The 22,610-nt window shown below is 40.2% G+C and overlaps 1 protein-coding gene across 1 annotated transcript in view; it reads left to right on the forward strand.

Annotated features, from left to right (window-relative positions):
- Positions 1 to 22,610, forward strand: part of DESI2 (desumoylating isopeptidase 2) — a 49,418-nt gene that overhangs the window by 1,238 nt on the left and 25,570 nt on the right. The window lies entirely within an intron of this gene.

Consider the following 22,610-nt stretch of genomic DNA (forward strand, 5'->3'; position numbering starts at 1 on the left):
ATTTATCAAGAAAGCCCCGCTGAATTATTTGGAGATCATGGTGGTGCTTCTTTCCTAGATTCTGAAGACCACTTTCCAGATGATGCAACAGGTAGATGACGTGACAGCAGGAGAGGGTAGGGAAGAACTTGTCCATTGTGTCATCTAAGTTACGAGTACAGCAAGCCCACAGCAGGGAGTCCAAGGACTGGGTTGCTTTATCTTTGCAATTGAAATACCCCAAGAAAAAGCACCGGTAGGGCATTATCGTTGCAGTTAGGCGTGTGCTTGGGTTTCTTCGCTTTGGCCTGAGTAGTTCTTGTTTTGTAAAGGGTTACACTCCTAGCGATGTTTAAAATTTCTTGTCAGTGGATTGACAAACGAAAAATTACCCACTATTATTTTTGTTAGCTTAAAGATGCAGAAGCACTACAGATCAGGATTCTTGGTTCTCATTCACTGTATCTGAAGTGTACCAAGTGCTTCCAGACTAACTTATTTGCCTTGCATTGTTTATAAATGTCTAAATTTACTGTGTGACGTCTTGAGTAGAAAGGGATTCCCCATGCTGTATCTGGGAATTATGGCAGGAGGGCTAGGGCCTTCCTGAGATGAGATGAGGCGTCATTGGAGTTGATGTGAGCGTGAAGGTGAATGGAGGTGAGCTAACATACGGAGGAAAGTAAAGCATGATAGAAAAATTTACAGAGAAGAATCTGATACTAGACATCTTAGAACAGCATGACACTTTGTAAGGTCTTTGACCTAGGCCACTGGTTAAGAAATAATTCTCTAGATTTAAACTTCCTGCGTTCAAGTCTTTTTATTGCCCTGTTTCTCTGCCTTCCCCTACGTCCCGTCCCGGAGTGATCTGAGTGTGGTTACTTTTTTATTCATGAAGTCTATTACAAATTATCCCTCAGGAGAGCACAGAATGCCTTTTCTAGACTATTAAACCACTGTATAGGTTAGGAATATGCAGTGGCCAGAGGCTGCAGTTTCAGGGCCTAAAAAAAAATCTGTGAGGGTAGGGGAAAAAAGAAGTTTTGTTTTAAAAAAAAAAAAAAAATCCTGAAAATACACTCTTTGGCATAAGCTTGTCTATGAATCAGGAAAATTAAACGGAGGAGTGTTCTGAAAGATGTTAAGCATATTTATCTATTATCAAGGATATTCTCACATCACTTTGGTAAAGTAGGTACTTACAGAGAAAGCAGGTGGAGCAAAGACCTGCCCAGAGAACTAAAAATAGGATCTAGAATTTCTAGATCACGGTCTGATGCTTTATTTTCTCTACTGAATGATTCCCACTTTTATTTCTTATGTATTGCTTTTTCCTGTTAAAGGACAAGAAGGAGCATATATGAATGTTAATCAGCATGATAAATAGTAGAATTTCTAAACTTCTAATAAACTTGCCCTTGTACATTCTTTCGAGGGATTTCAGTCTGTGTTTTATGTCACTATTTCAGGAACCTAAAATTACTTACCGAATTTTAACTCTGTATAAGACACAAATATGAGTTAGTTATCGTTTCTTTAAGGAATTTCGAATATGGTGCGGGAGGTAAAAAGAATAGTAACAATTCAAGACAGAATAGGATGATTTTGATAGGAGCAGAAAAGGCTGCAAAGAAGACTACCTACGTGTGGTTGTAGGATGGGGAAATACTGGAAAGAATACAAGGTGTGAAACTTGAAGAACTGGTAAGATCTCCACAGGCAGAGAACCAACAGTGTGAGCAGAATGGCAGGCATGGGAGAGCACAGGGTGGATTTGGGAAATAGCAGCTGTTCCAGTATAACTAGATAAATGAAAGGCAACAAAACTGAAAGTTTGATGAGAACTTTACTGAGTGGCACAGTGGTTAAGAGCTCAGGCTCTAACCAGAAGGTAGGCAGTTCACATCTACCAGCTGCTCCTTGGAAACCCTATGGGCAGTTCTTCTGTAGGGTTTGGGTTTTTGTTTTTTGAAAGAAGGACTGGTTGAGGGGAGGATCTGTGGGCCTTGGAGAGCCATTTAAAGTTTCTGTGGAGGGGAGCAGTGTGATCAGAGTTATGTTTTAGAATTAAGACCAGTGGTTTAAGGTACAAATTTTTGTTTGTTATACTCATTTTGCTCAAGTCAGTTTTGGTTTTTGAAACGTTTTTGCCTGATGCCAAGAATAAACTCCTTTTCTCTTTGGTAGTACTTCCTATTCTTCATAGATGCCTTTGATGAGGATTGCTGTGATCTGTGCAGGTGTACATGAGCCATCTAGTCCAAACCTCATAAACATGAAAATCAACCTTTGGTTTGAGGTTATAATTATTGTTTATAGGGACCTTTTGCCATGTGTCCTTATGCCTGTTTGCCTATCAGACTGTCACTTGCTCCAGACTATTTTTCCTATATAGTACGTTGGGTGGCTGCTGATCCTTCTATTCTTCCATAATTGCCACATATATGAAAATAATTATATTGGAGTCACCTGTATTAATTTATGTTGCGGTCAATCCATACTAAAGACTGTAGTCTTTGATCTTCATAAGTGCTTCAAGTCCTCTTTACTTTCAGAAAGCAAAGTTGTGTTATCTGCATATCACAGGTTGTTAATGAGTCTTCTTCCAATTCTGATGCCCCATTTTTCTTCATATAGTACAGCTTCTCGGATTATTTGCTCAGCATACAGATTAAGTATGGTGAAAGGATACAACCCTGCTGCTCACCTTTCCTGACTTTTAAACCATGCAGTATCCCTTTGTTCTGTTTGAATGACTGCCTCTTGATCCATGTACAGGTTCCTCATGAGCACAGTGAAATGTTCTGGAATTCTTATTCTTCGCAATGTTATCCATAATTTGTTATGATCCACACAGTTGAATGTCTTTGCAGAGTCAATAAAACACAGGTAAACATTTTTCTGCTATTGTCTGCTTTCAGCCGAGATCCATTTGACATCAGCAGTGGTATCCCTTGTTCCAAGTCCTCTTCTGAATCTGGCTTGAATTTCTGGTGGTTCCCTGTTGAGGTACTGCTGCAACCATTTTTTAATTATCTTCAGCTACATTTTGCTTGCCTGTGGTATTATTGATATTGTTCCATAATTTCCACGTTCTGTTGGATCATCTTTCTTTGGAGTGGGCACAAATATGGATCTCTTCCAGTCAGTTGGCAGCATAGCTCTCGTCTAGATTTCTTGGTGTAGACGAGTGAGCGCTTCCAGTGCTATATCCATATGTTAAAACATACCAATTGTTATTCCAGCAATTCCTGGAGGCTTGGTTTTTGCCATTGCCTTCAGTGCAGCTTCGACCTCTTCCTTTAATACCATCGGTTCTTGATCACATGCTACCTCTTGAAATGGTTGAACGTTGACCAATTCTTTTTGGTACAGTGACTCTGTAGTCTTCCATCTTCTTTTGATGCTTCCTGCATTGTTCAGTATTTTCCCAATAGAATCCTTCAGTATCGCAACTCAAGGCTTGAACTTTTTCTTCAATTCTTTCAGCTTTGCAGATGCCGAGCGTGTTCTTTCCTTTTGGTTTTCTAACTCCAGGTCTTTGTACATTTCGTTATAATGCTTTACTTTGTCTTCTCGAGCTGCCCTTTGAAATCTTCTGTTCACCTCTTTTACTTCATCATTTCTTCCATTCACTTTAGCTGCTGGAAGTTCAGGAACAAGTTTCAGAGTCTCTTTGACATCCATTTTGGTCTTTTCTTTCTTTCTTGTCTTTTTAATGACCTCTTGCTTTCTTCATGTATGATGTCCTCCCACAACTCATCTGGTCTTTGGTCATTAGTGTTCAGTGCATCAAATCTATTCTTGAGATGGTCTCTAAATTCAAGTGCGATATACTCAAGGTCGTACTTTGGCTCTCATGGACTTGTTTTAATTTTCTTCAGCTTCAGCTTGAACTTGCATATAAGTAATTGATGGTCTTTTCCGCAGTCGGCCCCTGGCCTTATTCTGACTGATGATGTTGAGCTGCGTCATTGTCTCTTTCCACAGATGTAGTCAATCTGATTCCTGTGTATTCCATCTGATGAGGTCCACGTGTGTAGTCGCCCTTTATGTTGTTGAAAAAAGGTATTTCCAATGAACAGGACATTGGTCTTGCAAAATTCTGTCGCACAATCTCCAGCATCATTTCTTTCACCAAGGCCATAGTTTCTAACTACTGATCCTTCTTCTTTGTTTCCAACTTCCATTTTCCGATTACCAGTAATTATCAGTGCATCTTGATTGCATGTTTGATCAGTTTCAGACTGCAGAAGTTGATAAAAAATCTTCAGTTTTTTCAGTTTTGGCATTAGTGGTTGGTGCCTAAATTTGAATATAGCCATATTAACTGGTCTCACTTGTAGGTACATGGATACTATACTATCACTGACCATGAATGCTACTCTTTTCCTCTTCAATTTGTCATTCCCAGTATAGTGGACCATATCACTGTCCGATTCAAAATGATGAATACCAGTCTATTTCAGCTCGTTAACGCCTAGGTTACCTATCTTCAGGCGTTCCATTAATCATGTATAGTGTTGCTAAATTATTGTTTGCTGCCTTCTCAGTGGTTATGTTCCTCTATGTGCTTTGGGGTAATCTACCACCAATAAAACATGTGCTGGAGTTATTTTCTGAGTCTTTGGAATGAGGTTATTCACATATTCCTGGTTTACTGACGTGTATAGGAAAGCAGGTGATTCACATTCATTTCAGTTACTAGGACAAATCTCTTGCATAGTCACTTTAGCACAAGGCTAATGTAAAGGTCTTCATTTTTCATAGATCCAGATTTTGTAATTTTGAAATTATCTTGGCTGCTAATTAATTTTTATAAAGTAAAAATATACAGTATTGTGAATATACGTTCTATAAACAAAATTTTTTCTATTTTAGGGTAGTATCTCTACATCGATAGAGTCTTAATAGTAAAGGAACACTTTCTAGGACTCTTCAAATAAGGTTTTTTTTTTTGTCTGGACTCCATCCTTTTGACCCTTCTGTGTCCATTAGGGATCTCTGGTAGCGCAGTGATTAAGAACTTGGCTGCTAACGAAAAGGTTGGCAGTTTGAATCCACCAGCTGCTTCTTGGAAGTTCTATGGGGCAGCTCTACTCTGTCCTATAGGGTCGCAGTGAGTCGGAATCGACTTGACAGCAGTGGGTTTGGTTTTTTGTTTTTAATGCCCATTACACTTCTCCAAGAGTGTGAGGTCACTCAGGAATGGTAACCTCTGACTTCCTATGTAGCTGTAGCTCTAATTCAGAGTCTTTGACTGAGTTCTACACTCATACATCTAAATATACAGGACCTCTTCACCTACATGACTGCATAATATCTCTAGATCAACATGTCCAGGAGCAAATATTCTTCCTCCCTTCCCTCCTGTCCCTACTTCACCACCCTCAACCCCCAACAAAAAGCAAACAGAACACCTCTTTTGTTGTAATTCTGTCTGGGTAACTAGCACCTTCTTCTACTTAGTTTCCCAAGCCAGAAACCTGAGAGTAAATCTACCTAAATTCCTGTTTATTGCAAACCTTTCACAGTCAGTCACAGGCCCTCTCTACTTGTTTCAGTTTGGTTGATTCTATCTGAAAGCAGTAAGTGGTTAAACTGGCAGGATACTTATCTTGAGTCCAGAGATGGACACTCCCTGCGTGGGTTCAGCAGCTTAACCATGACCTCAGGGACCAAGACTTGCCATTCTACTCTGCTATCTTCAGCATGTTGGCTTTTGTCCTTGATTTGTCCCCTCATAGTTGTAAAGTAGCTGCCATAGCTCCAAACATAGTATCCTCATTCAGTAGGATATGAGGGAAAAAAAGAAAAATGAAAAGCTTTCCCAGAGCCAGCCTCCCTTCCCCGGCAAGAGATTGCCCATGGGTCACATATGACTGTGATGAAGTAGATATCTAGCTTTCTACCCTTTGTGGTGAGCTGTGGGTAAGAAAAACAGGGAGTTGGGAATGGCAGTTAGTTGGGAACCTGTGGTGTCTGTCATGTATTTCACTTTCTGAATATCCTTTGAATTGGTTCCTTCATCCCCATCTCTATTGTTGCTTCTCACGTTTGGGTCCTCATCATCTCTATTTGTGTAATGTAATGTAATAGCTTCCTGACTAATTTCAGTCTCTGGTATTACTTCATTTTATTCCATTTTCCAACCTGATACCAAAGTAACCTTTCTGAACCATAAATGACTGTACCATTTGTGTTCTTAAAATTCACCTACAGGATAAAGTCTAATGCCCTTTGTAATACATCCCCTACTTGAGTGTTAAAAGCACATCTCCCACCAATCCCCTTCTGCTTCCTCCCCTGCCTTCCCATACACACTCTGTGCGCACACAGTGAACTTCAGTTGTCTGAATGGGTTATATTATGCTAAGATACCTCAGTATCTTTACACATGCTGGCCCTTCTGTCTGGAATGCCCTGCTCCAATAATGACCAGCTGCAGCCTCCTGCTCCTTCTGGCTGTAGCTTAGCTGTATTCATCAAACTTGGGTGAACTTCTGTACCCCACTTATACTTTCTCCATGTCTCAGTTACTGCATATATTACAATTCTGTGCATCCCACTAGACTGTAAGTTACTAGATGGCATCATACTATCACCAGTGTCTGGAACAGGGCATGTCACTAGAAGGTACTCTGTAAATATTTATTGAATGAGTGGGATCTTAACTAGGCAGTTTTATTACGAGAGGTGCCAGTACATAAATGGCATGACAAGGTCACCTGGTCTCCTTTCTCATTGTGCCAGATGCCTATTTCTGTTTTTTTCTTGTTGTACATTTCCTTAGTACATTGTTGGATTTTATCTTTGATCGTTAAAATAGGGTGATGAAATGAATAGGGGGAGGGAATCATGGGAATGGACTAGGAAAAAAATCAAATATTTTTTGATGTAGGTATGTGTGATTTAAAAAAACACCCTGGGACTTGAGTGAAGAAATGTTTTGAATCTGTTTATCTCCTGAAGTTGGATCTTAGTCACTCCTTGGAAAATAATGTCTTCCAGAACATTGTCAGTTCCTGAATTTTAGTGTAGTTTAACTAATTAATTAGTAGGAGATAGTCTTAATTTTATTGTTCCAAGTATGCTTCTTGGGCCAGTGCTACTTCCACCACTTGGTGTAGAAACACTGGTTCATGAGTCTAGCTAAGCAGAAGGGACAATTATAAATCTGCCCTCCTGTGGACATAGTCCAGAGCCCTGGTGGCATAATGGTTAAGATCTCGGCTGCTAACCAAAAGGTCGACAGTTCGAATCCACCAGCTGTTCCTTGGAAACTCTATGGGGCAGTTCTACCCTACCCTATAGGGTCACTATGAGTCGGAGTCGACTCAACGGCAAGAGGTTTGTTTTGTTTTGTTTTTAGTAGACATTGTCCATGGTAAAACTGTTGCCGTCAGGTCGATTCTAACTCATAGCTACCCTGAAGGACAGAGTAAAACTGCCCCACAGGGTTTCCAAGGCTGTAAATCTTCACAGAAGCAGACTGCCACATCTTTCTCCCGTGGAGCGGCTGGTGGGTTCTAACTGCCAATCTTTCAGTTAGCAGCCGAGCAGTTTAACCACTGTACACCTGGGGCTCCTTTATCAATGCTAGCATCTCCTTTTTTTCTTGTTTAGTATATATGAGAAAATAATTCGATCTCCATATGTATTCCTTTTCTGTTGCTGCTGTAACAAATTGTCACAAACTTAGCAGCTTAAAACAACATAAATTTGTTATCTCACAGTTGTGTAGATCAGAAGTCCAGGCGAGGTAAGCTGGCCCTCTGCTCCAGGTCTTAGAAGGCTGAAATCAAGGTTCAGCTGGCCTGGGCTCTTACCTGGAGGCTCTGGGGACAAATCTGCTCCAAACTCGTTGAGATTGTTAGTAGAATTCAGTTCCTTGTGGTTATAGAGCCGAGTTCCATTTCTTGCTGGCTGTCAGCCAAGAGCACTTTCAGCTCCTTAAAGCCACCTACATTCCTCATCTGCCTTCTTCGTCTTCTAACAGGCAATGGCACGTTGAGTTTTTCTCATGCTTCAAGTATCTCTGACCTCCCCCTTCTACCACATCTCTTCTACCTCCAGAGAAAATTATCTGCTTTGAAGGGCTCACGTAATTAGATGGGGCCCACCCAGATATTCTAGTATAGTTTCCCTGTTTTATGGCCTATAACCTTAATTACATCTGCAGAGTCCATTTTGCCATGTAACATATTCACAGATTTTCAGGGGCTGGTGCATAGACATCTTTGGAAGACCATTCTGCCTACTGCACCATATAAAAAACAGACAAACAACTCATTGCCATCAAGTCCATTCCAACTCATAGTGATCCTGTAGGACAGAGTAGAACTGCCCCATAGGATTTCCAGGGAGCGGTTGGTGGATTTGGACTGCTGGCCTTTTGGTTAGTAGCCGAGTTCTTAACCACTGTGCCACCAGGGCTCCCCTGCACCATATATGAAAGGTATATTGTAAACCCCAAAATCTTCAGTGTTTCCTTTCAGCAGTCCCTTGACTTGGCATGGAATAAGTATTAACCTAGTAACTTAAAATGGAAAATATGAAGTATTCAGAAAACAAAGCATAGATTGCAACTACTCACATGTTAATGGGGTCCAGGCATGTTGATGACTAAAGATCCTTCAGACTGCAAGGATTTAATGTGTATCAGTTCCAAGGCCACATTTATGATGATGGATAAAATTAACAAAATTGAACTTTTTGAAACATGTAAATTAAATAATTTAAAATACGAAGGAGATGGGTTTCTTAAAGGTACACTGCAGGTGTGATTGGAAATCATAGATAACTAAATCCTTTCCAGTGAAAGAATTATTTACTGGAATGAGCAGAGTAGACTGCCTGAAGCTAACACGTCTCAACTGAATGGCCGAAGACAGGCTCAGGTAGTTGGGGGCAGGCCATCTGGAGTCCCTCTTACCTCTATAGACAGAATGTTTGGACCTCACTAATGGGACTGAAAGCTCCTGGAATGATGATTCACACCGTGTAGAGCTGTGTTTTTAACATGGGCTGTATGACCTGCCCCCCCCCCCACAAGGAGGGGTCATTTTGGAAATTTTGGTCATCATGATTATGGCAGAGTTCTACTGGCTTTTAGTGGGTTAGATCATGGATACTCATTATCACATAGTAGGCAGGACAGTCCCATACAACAAGAATTGCCCTGCGTTCCTCACAACTTTTCACATATCCCGACAGGAATTTGTGGAGTTGAAAGGTTATTTTATTCCCTGAACCTAAAATTTAACCCTTTATATATTAACACAAAGTTGTGGGGTTATTTGGTTTTGATTTATTATGTATGATCTTTTCAGGAATGCAACCTCTCCGTCAGTTGTGAAGATTGGTTTTCTTTTCTTTTTGGCTTGGAGCTTTACCAAATGTTTTCACCATTTTGGGAAATCAAGTTACTGATGGCTCCATCACTCCTGGTATTTGTCTTTGTGTCACCAGTATAACACCTTTTTTCAGTCTGCATTTATGCCTGGCACCCCAGATATACTTATTTAGCCATGTGTTAGTCATCTGTTGCTGTGTAACAAAGTACTGCACAGCAAACACTTACCATCTCACATAGTTTTTGAGGGTCAAGAATCTCAGAATGGCTTAGCAAGGTGGTTTAGATCCAGGGCATCTCATGAGGTTGCAGTCAAGCTGTCAACTGGTTCTGCTATTCAGTTGGGGCTAGAGTATTTGCTTCTAAGCTCACTCACACAGTTTTGGGTCAGCCTTGGTGGCTGTTGGCCAGAGGCTTCATTTCTTCACTATGTGGGCTTCTTCATAGAGCTGCTCACAACATGGCAGCTTGCTTCTCCCAGAGCAAGAGATCCAAGAGAGAAAGAGAGAGTAGTTGCCCAAGATAAAAGTCAGTCCCCTTTTATCATCTAATCTCAGAAGTGACATACCATCACTTCTATTGTATGATATCACAGACCAACCCTGGTACAACCCTGACGCAAGGGTGTGAATACCAAGAGGTGGAGATCATTGTCGGGGGGTGGGGGCACCTTGGAAGCTGGCTACCACAGCTATTACTTCAAAAATGCCAGATATGAAGGAAGAGTCACAATATTTTTTTGGCTGTTGTTTGTTTACTTAATTCTGTTTGTTATAAGATGGTGCAGAGATCTGGCTATTTCATTTATGTCTTTGAGTCTAGTTATGTCCAAGCATTTACATATTGAAATACATTATTTTATTATGTTATTTTCCATTTGTTTATTTACGGAGGAGTCCTTGGGTGATGCAAACAATTAAACACACAGCTACTAGCTGAAAGGTTGGCGGTTTGAACCTGCCCAGAGGTGCCTTGAAAGACAGGCCTGGCCATCTGCTTCTGAAAGGTCACACCCTTGGAAACTATATGGAGCAGTTCTGCTCTGCACACATTGGGTCTCCAGGAGTTGAAATTGACTTAACAGCAGCTAACAACAACAAAGTCTAGTCATGTTCAAGCATTTATATATTGAAATACATTATTTTATTATTATTTTCTATTTATTTATTTACTGGAAATATGGTTAGGTTGTGTATAATTTCAAGATAGTAAAGAGGGTGTAGTGAAGGAGCAATGATAGCACAATGGTTAAGTAAGCACTCAGCTGCTAAATGAAAGGACTGTGGTTCGAATCCACCAGCTGCTCCGCAGGAGAAAGGTATAGCAGTCTGCTTCTGTAAAGATTTACAGCCTTGGAAACCCTGTGGGGCAGTTCTGCTCTGCCCTACAGGGTTGCTATGAGTAGGAATTGATGTGACAGCAATGGGGTTAATAGGATATTACATTATTTATTGTGAAAGAGTGGATGTTGTATCTGGTGGGGTTGAGGACCATTGAGGTAAAGAACTGAGCATTGCCATATGTTGCCTATAGGTAAGTGGCCTGGACCAAGCAAAAGTAGCTGTTGCTAGAGCCTTAACTCCTGTTATAAGCAATTTCACCAAGAAAAGAAAAACTCTGTAGAGGCGCAAGACTCCTCCTTGTGATTACCTGTGTCTTTGGCTCTTTCCCATTTCTCTCAGCCGTGGGAATCAATGAATTGGAACATTAATACAGTCAATGTAATTTTTCTCTTCCATCCTAACCTGGAGGATTAGAGCAGGGATCAGCACCAAAACCCAAAAGAAACCAGTGAGTTGGTTTTTTCACCTTTTTTCCTTACTTGAATATGAACTAATTTCAATTAATAAAACCAATTTTATACCAAAAAAATTTGAAGTTCTGTGAAAAAAAATACTTTGGTTCAGAAGAAAAGGGCCAATCTGAAGAATTCATTCAACACTCAACAGAAATGTATTGAGCACTTAAAATTTGTCAGATATTGTTACAAGTACTGGGCAGATAGGAAAGGAAAAAAGTTAAAAAAAAAAAAAAATCCTTTGTTGGTTTACAGTCAGTCGGAGGGAAGAAGAATAAACATAAGTAAAATATACAGTATATTAAGTTGTGTTAAGTGCTAAAGAGGAAAATAAAGCAGGAAAAGAGGATAGTATAGGCCAGGATGATGGGTTGCAGTTTCTATGCAGTTTCAGATAGAGCACTTAATGATCTCACCAAGTCTTCTGGCAATTGTCTTCGAGCATGTTTTGATGCCTGGTGATGCAAGTTCCTTTTATTCTTTTTCAGAATTTTCTTTTTTTCTCAATGTATTTTCAGATAAAATTTAGAATCAATTTGTCGGAAGAAACTCGAATTTTAATTGTAATGACATTAAATTTAGGAACAATTTTGGGGGAGAATTGATAGATTTACAATATTGAGTCTTCATATAATAAAAAGAGCTAACCTTATTGAGTGCTTTCTGTATGCCAGCCCTTGTACTAAGCCATTCCCTCATATTATTCATTGTTAAGATGATGAAACTGAGGCTTAGTTGAAAAACCTGCTCAGAGTCATGCGATAAATGATAGAGCACAGTCTTGAACCAAGAGCTCTGACACTAAAATCTATGCTCTTAACTGACTCATTATAGCCTCTCTTCTCCCCCATCCTCTCCACATCTGAGGAAAACGCTGCATTTCTCTGTTCATTTGTCCTAATCTCACACCTCTCCCTGAACTGACTTCCACTGTACTCTCTGAAATGCATGGACTGTCAGTGACCAAAAAATCCCTACATCCTAAACCTTTTCTGTGAATATTTTCCAAACCTTCTTGCTCTAATTGAAACCTGGCCGACCCTGAGGACACTGCTTCCTTTGTACTCTCTCACATGGCAAGTATTTTTTCTCCCCCACTTCATGTACCACTGGGCCTAGAGGTGTAGGGTAGGGGTCGTCCTTGTTCCTCATTGCATCTTTCAGACCATTGCTGATTCCTCTAATACCCTCAGCTCCTTTAAAGCACATGCCATCAGATTAGATACTGCTACCTCTCCTTGTTGTGGTCATCTACAGATATCTCAGTAACTCCTCATTCCTTAAAGACTTTAGAACCTGGTTCACTCACTCACTTCTCACTACTACTCATAGCATTGTTAGTGATGTTGATATTCATATAAATGATGCTTCTAATAAGCTGATGTCACAATTCCTTGACCACCTCATTTGAAATCATCTTGTTTTCCACCCATTCTCATGGTCATGTTCTAGATCTGGAAATAATAATTGCATCCCCTTCAAAAATGTTGATTTCAGGCATCTCACACTACCATTTCCTATCTTTCCAGTTCATTCCTCTAGTATCAATCCAATAATTCTTTGACCCTGCAAGTCCTGGAGGAAGTTCAGTAAGTTCAGCAAATCTCTCTTAAGCACTACTTCCTTTGCTCTGTCCTTCACTCCCTTACTTCTTTCTTCATCTGGGTTTGATTCTGTAATCTACCATTATAATCATTCCCTTGTCATACTTAATGGGCAACCCTAGTTAAATTCACCTCTCCATCTACTCTATACCTCAGCTGCTGAGTGTGGCTGGGGAAAAGCACACAACTGTGCTGACTGATCTTACTTTAAAATTGTGACCACAAACCCCAAGAGGCCCCTGACTGCTATCTGGCAATGCTTTCTTAGTTATCTGGTGAATTTGACTTTCTCACTCTAAGACAACTACAGTATTTCATATTTTCTCCTCAGTTTTTACTGTCAGCTGATGATCTCTCTGCTTATTTCACTGAAAAAAAAAATAGCAATCAGAAGAGAAGTTTCTCATCCTTCCACCACCACTGTTCTACTACACTGCCTTACCTCCTATTACATGTAATGAACTGTCTGTCCATGTCCCTATCTGATGTCCAGTCCTGCACTGTGTACTGGCTCTCACCTTATGAATGCTGTCTTTCAGTCCTCACCCATCTAAGCTGAGAAGAATGATGGAATACTTCTACCATTCACCATATTGTACCATGCTTTCAAACTGGAGCTTTGTCTTTTTTAGTTGACTTATTCAGAAATTTTTTATTTCTCTCTTTCTTTCCATCCACATATATGTAGTTGTTGTTAGGTGCTGTTGAATCTGTTTCGACTGATAGCCACCCCATGTGACAGAGTAGAACTGCCCCATAGGATTTTCTAGGCTGTAATCTTTATAGGAACAGATCACCAGGTCTTTCTTTCACGGAGCTGCTGGATAAGTTCAAAGTTCCAAACTTTCAGTTAGCGGTCGAGCAGTTAACTGTTGCGCCACCAGGGCTCCTAGAAATGTATTATTTGAAAAGACTTTAACAAATAGAAAAGGAAATAAGAATCCACAGTCAGTGCCCGTGGAAGCAGCAGTCAAGAAATCAAAAGACACATTGCATTGGGCAAATGTGCTGCAAAAGACCTCTTTTAAAGTGTTAAAAAGCAAAGATATCACTTTTAAGGACTAAGGTGCGCCTGACCCAAGCCATGGTGTTTTCCCTTGCCTCATATACATGTGAAAGCTGGACCATGAATGAAGACCAGAGAAGAATAGATGTGTTTGAATTATGGTGTTGGCAAAGAATATTGAACATACCATGAACTGCCAGAAGAACGAACAAATCTGTCTTGGAAGAAGTACAACCAGAATGCTCCTTAGAAGCAAGGATGGCGAGACTTCGTCTCACATACTTTGGACATGTTGTCAGAAGGGACCAATCCCTGGAGAAGGACATCATGCTTGGTAAAGTAAAGGGTCAGCAAAAAAGAGGAAGACCCTCAACGAGGTGGATTGACACAGTGGTTGCAACAATGGGCTGAAGCATAACAACGATCGTGAAGATGGCGCAGGACCGGGCAGTGTTTGGTTTTGTTGTATATAGGGTCACTATATCGACTCGATGGCACCCAACAACAACAACAACCTATTTCAATCCCCGTTTGTTCTGACGTGTTGCTATTTTATCTTTGGGTCCCAAACAATAACTCTGCGGTGGGCTTGAGGGCAGAGGCAGTATCTTACTTTTCTTTTTATTCCCAGAGTTTGGTACATAGTAACTGTTTGGAAAAGGTTTATTGACTCCCCTGAAAGTCCTATAGGACTTGTCATCCTGAAGCGATTCCTTTGTATCTTCCTCTTTGTTCGTTGCTGCTTTTTGCAGGAGGGTAAAATAGAAGAATGCTCTTAGGCACCACCAATGGCTTACGTGCTTCAGCGCTTTGCCTGGCTGCCCATCTCTAGGGGCCTTCTCTCTGCCATCCTAATGGATCCCCTAACGTTCTGTCGAAGGAGTCCTGGTGGCGCAGTGGTTAAGCACGCTCAGTAGCTAGCTGAATGGTCAGCGGTTCAACCACTAGCCGCTCCACGGGAGAAAAATGTGGCAGTCTGCTTCCGTAAAGATTACAGCCTTGGAAACCCTATGCGGCAGTTCTGTCCTGTCCTTTCGGGTCGCTATGAGTCAGAATTGACTCAACAACAACAGGTTTGGTTTTTTTGGTTTAACCTTCTGACAGATGGCAAATGAGAGCCCCAAACCAACCCCACTGATTCAGAGCAAGAGTAACATGGAAAGAAAGGATCAAGGCTGAGACTGGGGCAACAGAAGGCTGTACTCAACCTTTTCCTCTTTCATAGAGCCTACTATCTGGAATCTGCTGTAAGAGATAGTTTAATGCAGTTCTCTGTCTTTGCACTATACTCTGGAATCAGGCTGCATGGATTTGTATTCCACCTCCTGCTTTCTAGCTGTGTGACTTTGGGAAAGTTACTTAATCTCTCTTTGTCTTTGTTCATCTCTAAAATGAGGATAGTACAGGCACCTAGCTCATAGGGTTACTATAAGAATTACAGAGTTATTTTAAGAATTATATGAATCAATTTAAGTAAGATGCATAGGATCATGCCTGGCACATTATAAGCACTAGAAAGTGAACTTGATCTTTGGAATTTCCTCCCTTTATCTAAAGAAGTATAATGCTACAGAGAACAAAGTGCTACCCAAATCGAACCATTAAAAGCAGGTTGTTGTATGTTTGACACTGTATGCAAAAGTCTCTATCATAGTATGTGTATAAAATGGAGGGTTAGTTGCATAGTCTTTTTCCCCCTTGTGTGTATGAGTTGGCCTTCTTCCTTTCAGCCAGATGTAACTTAATGGAACTAACATGTAAGCCTTTAAACATTTGTGGAAATTGTAAAAACAAGCTTAGCCTGAGATTGGTTTGTACATACCATAGTGTAATTATAATACCTTGCTCATTACACAACGACAAGTTAAAAAGAACCACCAGATAAAGCATTTAACGTGTTTAATTGTCTCCAGCAGTTCTCAACGTAATCTGTTGAGTATATTCTAGCTTCCTGAATAGTATAAAAAGAGTTCTCTGGTTGAAGTATTGTTTAAATTCCAGTTTCCAAAAGGAGCATTTCCTCTAGATTTTCCCTCTCTTTCAGATTTGGGGGTTTAGTGATAGTCCCCCAAATGGGAAGTCTCTGCATGACTAAATTAGTGACAAGGTGGGCACATTATATGAAGTTGAGGCAGATAGTAGGTGATGGCTTCTGTTTTTTTCTTGTGATGATACATGAAGTATGGAGGTTAGGTCCTAGCATAATTTCACATTTAAGGAAAAATGATGAATTAACTTCCATCTTATTTTAAATGACTTCCAGCTTATTCTAAAGTTGTTCAGGATACTTTGAAATCATGTAAAGAAACTGAAGGCCATATAAGTATATCTACTAGGAAGTAGAGTCTAAAAAAAAAAAAAAAAGCAGTAGGTGAAGGCTAAGAAACCTGGGTTTTTTTTCAGGTTGGCCACTCATTGCGTGACCTTTGGTAAATTACTTGCCTGAACATCTTAACGTGCTTTAATATTTCACATGGGCTATTATCATTATGAAAGAGTAAGTAAACATGCATTTTAAAATGGCAGCCAAAAAACGAGTTATTGATTTACTGTTGTGTAGACTGTCTTGGTGACATACAAGTTGAATTTAGGTGGTGGTAAGTTTTCTTTTAATAGTTACATATTTATTACAGTATGCCCTTGGGCAAGTTTCTTTACCCTTCTGAACCTCAGTTATCTCACCTGAAAAGTAGGGATAATAACATTTGCATCTTGCTACTCAAAGTGTGGGCTTTTAAGGCATTACTTGGGAGTTTGCTACAAATGCAGAATCTCAAGTCCCACACCTGATTTACTGAATCAGAATCTGCATTTCAACATGATCACCAGGTGATTCATATGTACATTAAAGTTAGGGAAGCTCTGAGCTGTATCACAAAATAGTTATAGAGAATGAGAAGCATCTAGCACAGTGCCTGACACAAGAAGACATTCGATAAATGTTCCTATTTCCTTGCCTATAAAATGGGGTTTATAATATTTCAGAGTTGTGAGAATTAAATGAGATAGTAGATGTATGCCTTGAGCAGAGCATTGTGCTGTTTGAAGATCTATCTGTATGGGATCAAATTGACAACAGCAACTCTAAAGATTAGATAGGAACCTTGGGGCAGTGAGTATACATTAATGGGGAGAGGAACAACTCAAAAAAAAGATGAGAATGGTTACACAGCTTTAAAAATGTAATCAATATCACTAAACTGTAGAAATATGAATTAGTGTATGTTTCGCTGTGTATATTCTCAGCAACAACAAAAATAAAAGAAAAAATGAGATAGCACAAACAGCAAAAGATAAATAAATGGGACCTCATAAAAATTAAGAACTTTTGTTCATCTAAAAGACTTTACCAGAAAAATGAAAAGACACGCTGCCGACTGGGAGAATATCTTTGGAAACAATATATCCAATAAGAATATAATAAACAAAATACAGTTATGAGCCACGTGATGTCTGTTTGGGCAACGTCCGACTGCATATACGTCCATGGTCCCATAAGGTTATACTCGTTACTTTATTCCCTACAGAGCAATAAATAATAAGAAGTCTAGGATTCTAATCTTTGTCCTGTCAAGAATGTGTTGCATTAACAAAATACCTCCCTGGGTCTGCAGAAGGAAGGGTTGGGCTTTACAGTCTTGACATCCTTTAAGGTTCCAAAGTCAGAACCAAGGCTCATTCATGACTGAAGGCTGGCTCACCCCAGGTCAGTATGCTCCCTGGTGTGGGTTTAGTTCATAAGGACGTGAGGCCAGCGGGCCATGGGTAGACTAGCCCCCAGCCCCCGTCACCCGGAATTGCCACCCCCGAGCCCACGTGTACCCTTCCCACCCACCCCAAAGCGCATAGACGGGACTGGGGCGGAGGGGCAGCTGCGCATATGGCTTGGGGCACAGGAATCTGGGGCTTCAGTGCTGACAGGAAGAGCCGCAGCCACACAAGCATCATTGTTCGCACAATGTCCAAATCACATAATGTCCTGTTTCACAGCCCATATCGTGGACGTCAGGCAATACATGACTGTATGTATAAAACAACAACTTAACAACAAAAAGACAAATAACCCAAACATAAAATGAGCAAAGGACTTGAGAGCAGACATTTCACCATAGAAGACATTCAGGTGGCCACCAGACACATGAAAAGATGCAGCAGCCTTAGCCATCAGAGAGATGCAAATCAAAACCACAATGAGATACCATTTCACTCCCACTAGGATGGCTAAGATGAAAACACGATCAGAAAATAAATGTTGGCGAGGATATGGGAAAATTGGAACCCTTACCCATTGCTGGTGGGAATGCAAAATGGTACAGCCGTTGTAGAAAAGTGGTGATTCCTCGAAAAACTCAAAATAGAACTACCATATGACCCAGCAATTCCACTCCTAGGTATGTACCCAAAATTCTTGAAAGGTGAAATTCAAACAGAGACTTGTACAGCAGTGTTCATTGAAGCACAATTCACAATAGCCAAGAGGTGGAAATAACCTAAATGCCCATCAGCAGATGAATGGATAAACAAAATGTGGTGCATACATACACTGGAATACTACTCAGCCAGTAGGAGAAATGAAGTCTTGATACATGCTACGATATGGATAGAGCTTGAAGACATTATTCTGTGTTAAGTAAGCCAATCACAAAAGGACAAATATTGTATGACCTTACTTACATAAAAAGACAAGAAAAGGCAAATGTATAGAGTCCAAGGTTTATTAATGGTTACTAGGGCAGGAGGGGGAGGAGGAAGGGAGTGTGAACAGTGATGGAAAAATTGATTTGGTTAAGGGTGGGGTTGCACAGCTGGTTATTGTAATTGCTGTCAATAAGTTGTAGACTTGTAAAAAGTTTAATTGGCAAAAGTTGTATGATAGATATATTTACAACAATGACAAAAAAAAAAAAAGCTGCTGAGATTGCTTATGAACAACCAAACACTTCAGGGGATTTGGTTCCTTGGTTTGGAGGTTTAGAGTCATGGTTCTTGGGACATCCGAGGTAGTTGGCCTAATAACGTGTTTAGTGCTTCAGTTCTACCTCCTAGTTTGCTGCGTAGTGCCTGGGGACTTAACAAGCTTGCAAGCAGCCATCCAAGGCACAGTTGGTCTCTATTAACCGGGAACAACATAGGATGAAGGAGAGTCAGGAATAGGACGAGGGTATGGAATGTGTGGCTAATTGCCTCCATGAACACCTGCCTCTTTTGCCGTGAGACCAGAAGAAGTAGATAGTGCCCAGTTACCATTACTGAACATTTTGATCAAAGATTCTGTGGAAGAATCCTGATCAAAAGGGGGAAAATAACAGAATTTCAAATTCTCATGGACTCAGACTTTCTGGAGCTGTGAAGGGTGGATGAACCCTTGATAAACTATTGCCGTGAGATAATCTTTAAACATTAAACTAAAAATATCCCCTGAAGTCTTCTGAATACCGAATCATATTTTAGCTTAACTAGTAAAAAATGTATGCCTTGAACCTTATGCTCTTTTAAGAACTATCTATATGGGATCAAATTGACAACAGCAACTCAAAAGATTAGATAGGAACCTGAGGGGAAATTGAGTTTATGTTAATAAGAGAGGAACAACTCAGAAAAGGAGGGCGAGAATGGTTACACAACTCGAATAATATTCAGTGTCACTAAATTGTACATGTAGAAACAGTTGAATTGGTGAATGTTCTGCTGTGTATATTTTCAACAACAACAACAAAATAAATAAAATTTAGGAAAAAAATGAGATGGTAAATGTGAATTTTTTAGAAGACTTTACAAATGTTAGTTATTACTATTAACTGGAAATAACCAAACGATATAAGGTAAAATTGTTGTCTTGTAAGGATTGGTACAAGTCTGATTCACTGAGAAGGGAATAATTTTCCACTATAGAAAGTTGCATTCTAAATTGGGAATGTTTTAGGACTTGGAGGTTTATATACTAAAGTTAAAACCATGAAGAATGTCAAATACCAAAGACTTATTGGCACCTGTGGTAGAACTTATATCATCAATAAGAAACTACTGTAGAATTTCAGAGAAACTACCATGGTTACTTTTTCTCAAGGGGAAAACTATTTGGATTCTGGCTAATTGTGTCCCTTGCAATGCATCATCTGACCTTTGACCTAATGCTCTTTTAAAATAAGCATGTTGGACTGAAATCTGTAAGTGTACTGTATTGTAAAAATGGCATGGGGGCGATGTCTGACCTCCTCTGTCTTCACAAGGGGGAAGGAGAATTAAGTTCAACAGCCCAAGGCTAATTCCTGTGAGGCAGAGTTCAGACATGCCTCCACTCTCTGCCATCTTTACCAATTCTGACACCAACTGTTCCTCCCAGTACACTCTCTACTTCTCTGTTGGGTTCGATGATTCACTGTAATGGCCACGCAGAGCTCACAGACCATACTCACAATTATTGGCTTTATTAGGGAAGTAACTGGTTACAGTTCAAGTTCAGAGGCACTCTGTTCACCAGCAAGCCTCCTCCCCAAAGGCAGTCAGCTTTCTCATTCTGTGGGCCAGGAAACCCACCACACTGTCTTCTGCTGCCAGGTCTCTGCCACCGGTTCTCGCTGCCTTCAGTGTTACAGCTTTCTCTGTCTCCTGTTTCCGGGAGCTCTTCAGCATGGAGATCCGGGGTGTTCTTCCTTGATGGTGGTGGGATCTTCTCTCCCTCACCTCTGGGATGGCTCACCTCAAGCCCAGTGGGATGGCAAAACTGACCAGTCCCTTTGGTGGGCCACAATTACTGTATGTGCACCAAGGCGAGAAAGGCCGTACAGAAGCAACCCGTCGCACCGCATGTATCTGTAATTCTGTGTGTGGCAGGGTACTGCCATTTTGCTCCATTTTGCTCCATTTTAATGCCAAATCTGATACACATAACATATTTCTGTCTTAACACTTCCAAATTGTGATTGACTATTTACATTCTTAGTGAGTTCCTTATGAACAAGGACTGTGAATTAATCATTCTTATATCCCTCGTGTCTAGCAGAGTCCCTGGCTCATAGGAGGTGTGCATACATTTTGTTAAATCAAAGTTGTCTAGACTGCTTTATTTATAGTTTTGCTGGTAACTAACATTTAAAATGAAATTTAAACCGAGATGCAGTACAATGAACCCTTCTAGGACAGTGTTTTTCAAATAATTTTATCCTGAATTGTCTAAGAAATATATTTCACATCATGCCAATTATACACACATGTAACTAAAACCAAATAGTCACGAAACACCTTACTATGTGTGATGTCCTCTGTTAAGTTCTTTTCCGTTTGTTTAAAGTAATGCTGATGCAACCCATTAAAATGATTTCAGGATTCTCTTAATAGGTTGCAACCTGCAGTTTTAAAGAAACCCCACTCAAGATTGTAAGCTCCGGGAGAACAGAGACTTTGTCATGTTCACCTCTATATTGCTAATGCCTGCACATAGTAGATGTTCAATAAATATTAAATAAATATTCATTGTAGGAGTGAAAAAATGGAGCTCCTCTTTTCCATAGGTCACATTTAAGAACAGGACAAGGGAGAAGTATTACAACCTTGCTTGCTACATGCAGCTCATGAAGTATTTGAGTGGTCTCCTAGGTGTAATATAGTGCAGTGTAGAATAAGTAGTGTGGAGGATACAGAAGTGAGTAAGGCTCAGTCTCTGACGTCATGCATTTTAGAGCCTAATCCAGGGTGATAGTCAAGATTTTACCAGATATTTAACATCACCCATAGATGCTGCAGGAGCCCTGGTGGTGCAGTGGTTAAGAGCTCAGCTGCTAACCAAAAGATCAGCAGTTCAAATCCACCAGCCACTGCTTGGAACCCTATGGGGCAGTTCTCTGACCTGTAGAGTCACTATGAGTCGGAACCGACTTGACAGCAACAGGTTTGGTCTTTGTGTAGTTTTTTTATAGATTCTAGAAAAGTAAGTGCCAAGAAAGATTTACCAAGAACTTGGTTTTCTGATACACGTGAGGTGTGAGGACCAAGAGCTGATAGTACTATCTATTTCTTATAACTAGTAGAGTTCAACTGTGGGTTATATGAAATAGGTTTAGTCTTAAAAATACTTAAGGGATGTGTAGTTCACTGTTACTTGGAATTTTTTAAATGTTTTCTCTTTTAGACAACAATTCACCGTGATACTGTACCTAGCTTGTTGGGGACTCTAAAAATTAGGTCCTATGGCAAGCACAAAAATTTATTTTAAAAAATTAGTTTTCAGGAATGCAGGAGTGGTTCTACATTAGAATATTAATCAATATGTAGTACACCTCAATAATAGAACAAGGAAAAGAACCACATGATCATCTAAGTGCAGAGAAAGCATTTGACAAAATTCAGAACCTTTCATAATAAAACACTCAACAAGCTAGGAAATTCCTCAGTCTAATAAAACGCATTTATAAAAAACCCACAGCTAGTGTCACACTCAGTAAAGACAGAGCTTTCCCCTTAAGGTCAAGAACAAGACAAGGATGCCCGCTCTTACCACTGCTATTCAGTATTGTGCTGGAAGTCCTAGCCCAGAGAGCAATTTGGGAAGAAAAAGAAATAAAAGGTACCAAATCAGGAAGAAAGAAGTAAAACTATCCCTTTCGTAGATGACACAATCCTGTATATAAAAACCAAACCTGTTGCTGTAAAGTTGATTACTACTCATAGAGACCCTATAGGACAGAGTAGAACTGCCCCATAGGGTTTCCAAGGCTATAATCTTTACAGAAGCTGACTGCCACATCTTTCTCCTGCAGAGTGGCTGGTGAGTTCGAACCATTGGCCTTTTGGTTAGCAGCCAAGTGCTTAACCCCTGCATGACCAGGGCTCCTTGATTCTGTATATAATAGGAAACTCCAGAGAATC

The sequence above is a fragment of the Trichechus manatus genome, unplaced genomic scaffold (assembly GCF_000243295.1).
Source record: "Trichechus manatus latirostris isolate Lorelei unplaced genomic scaffold, TriManLat1.0 scaffold00039, whole genome shotgun sequence".
NCBI lineage: Eukaryota > Metazoa > Chordata > Mammalia > Sirenia > Trichechidae > Trichechus > Trichechus manatus.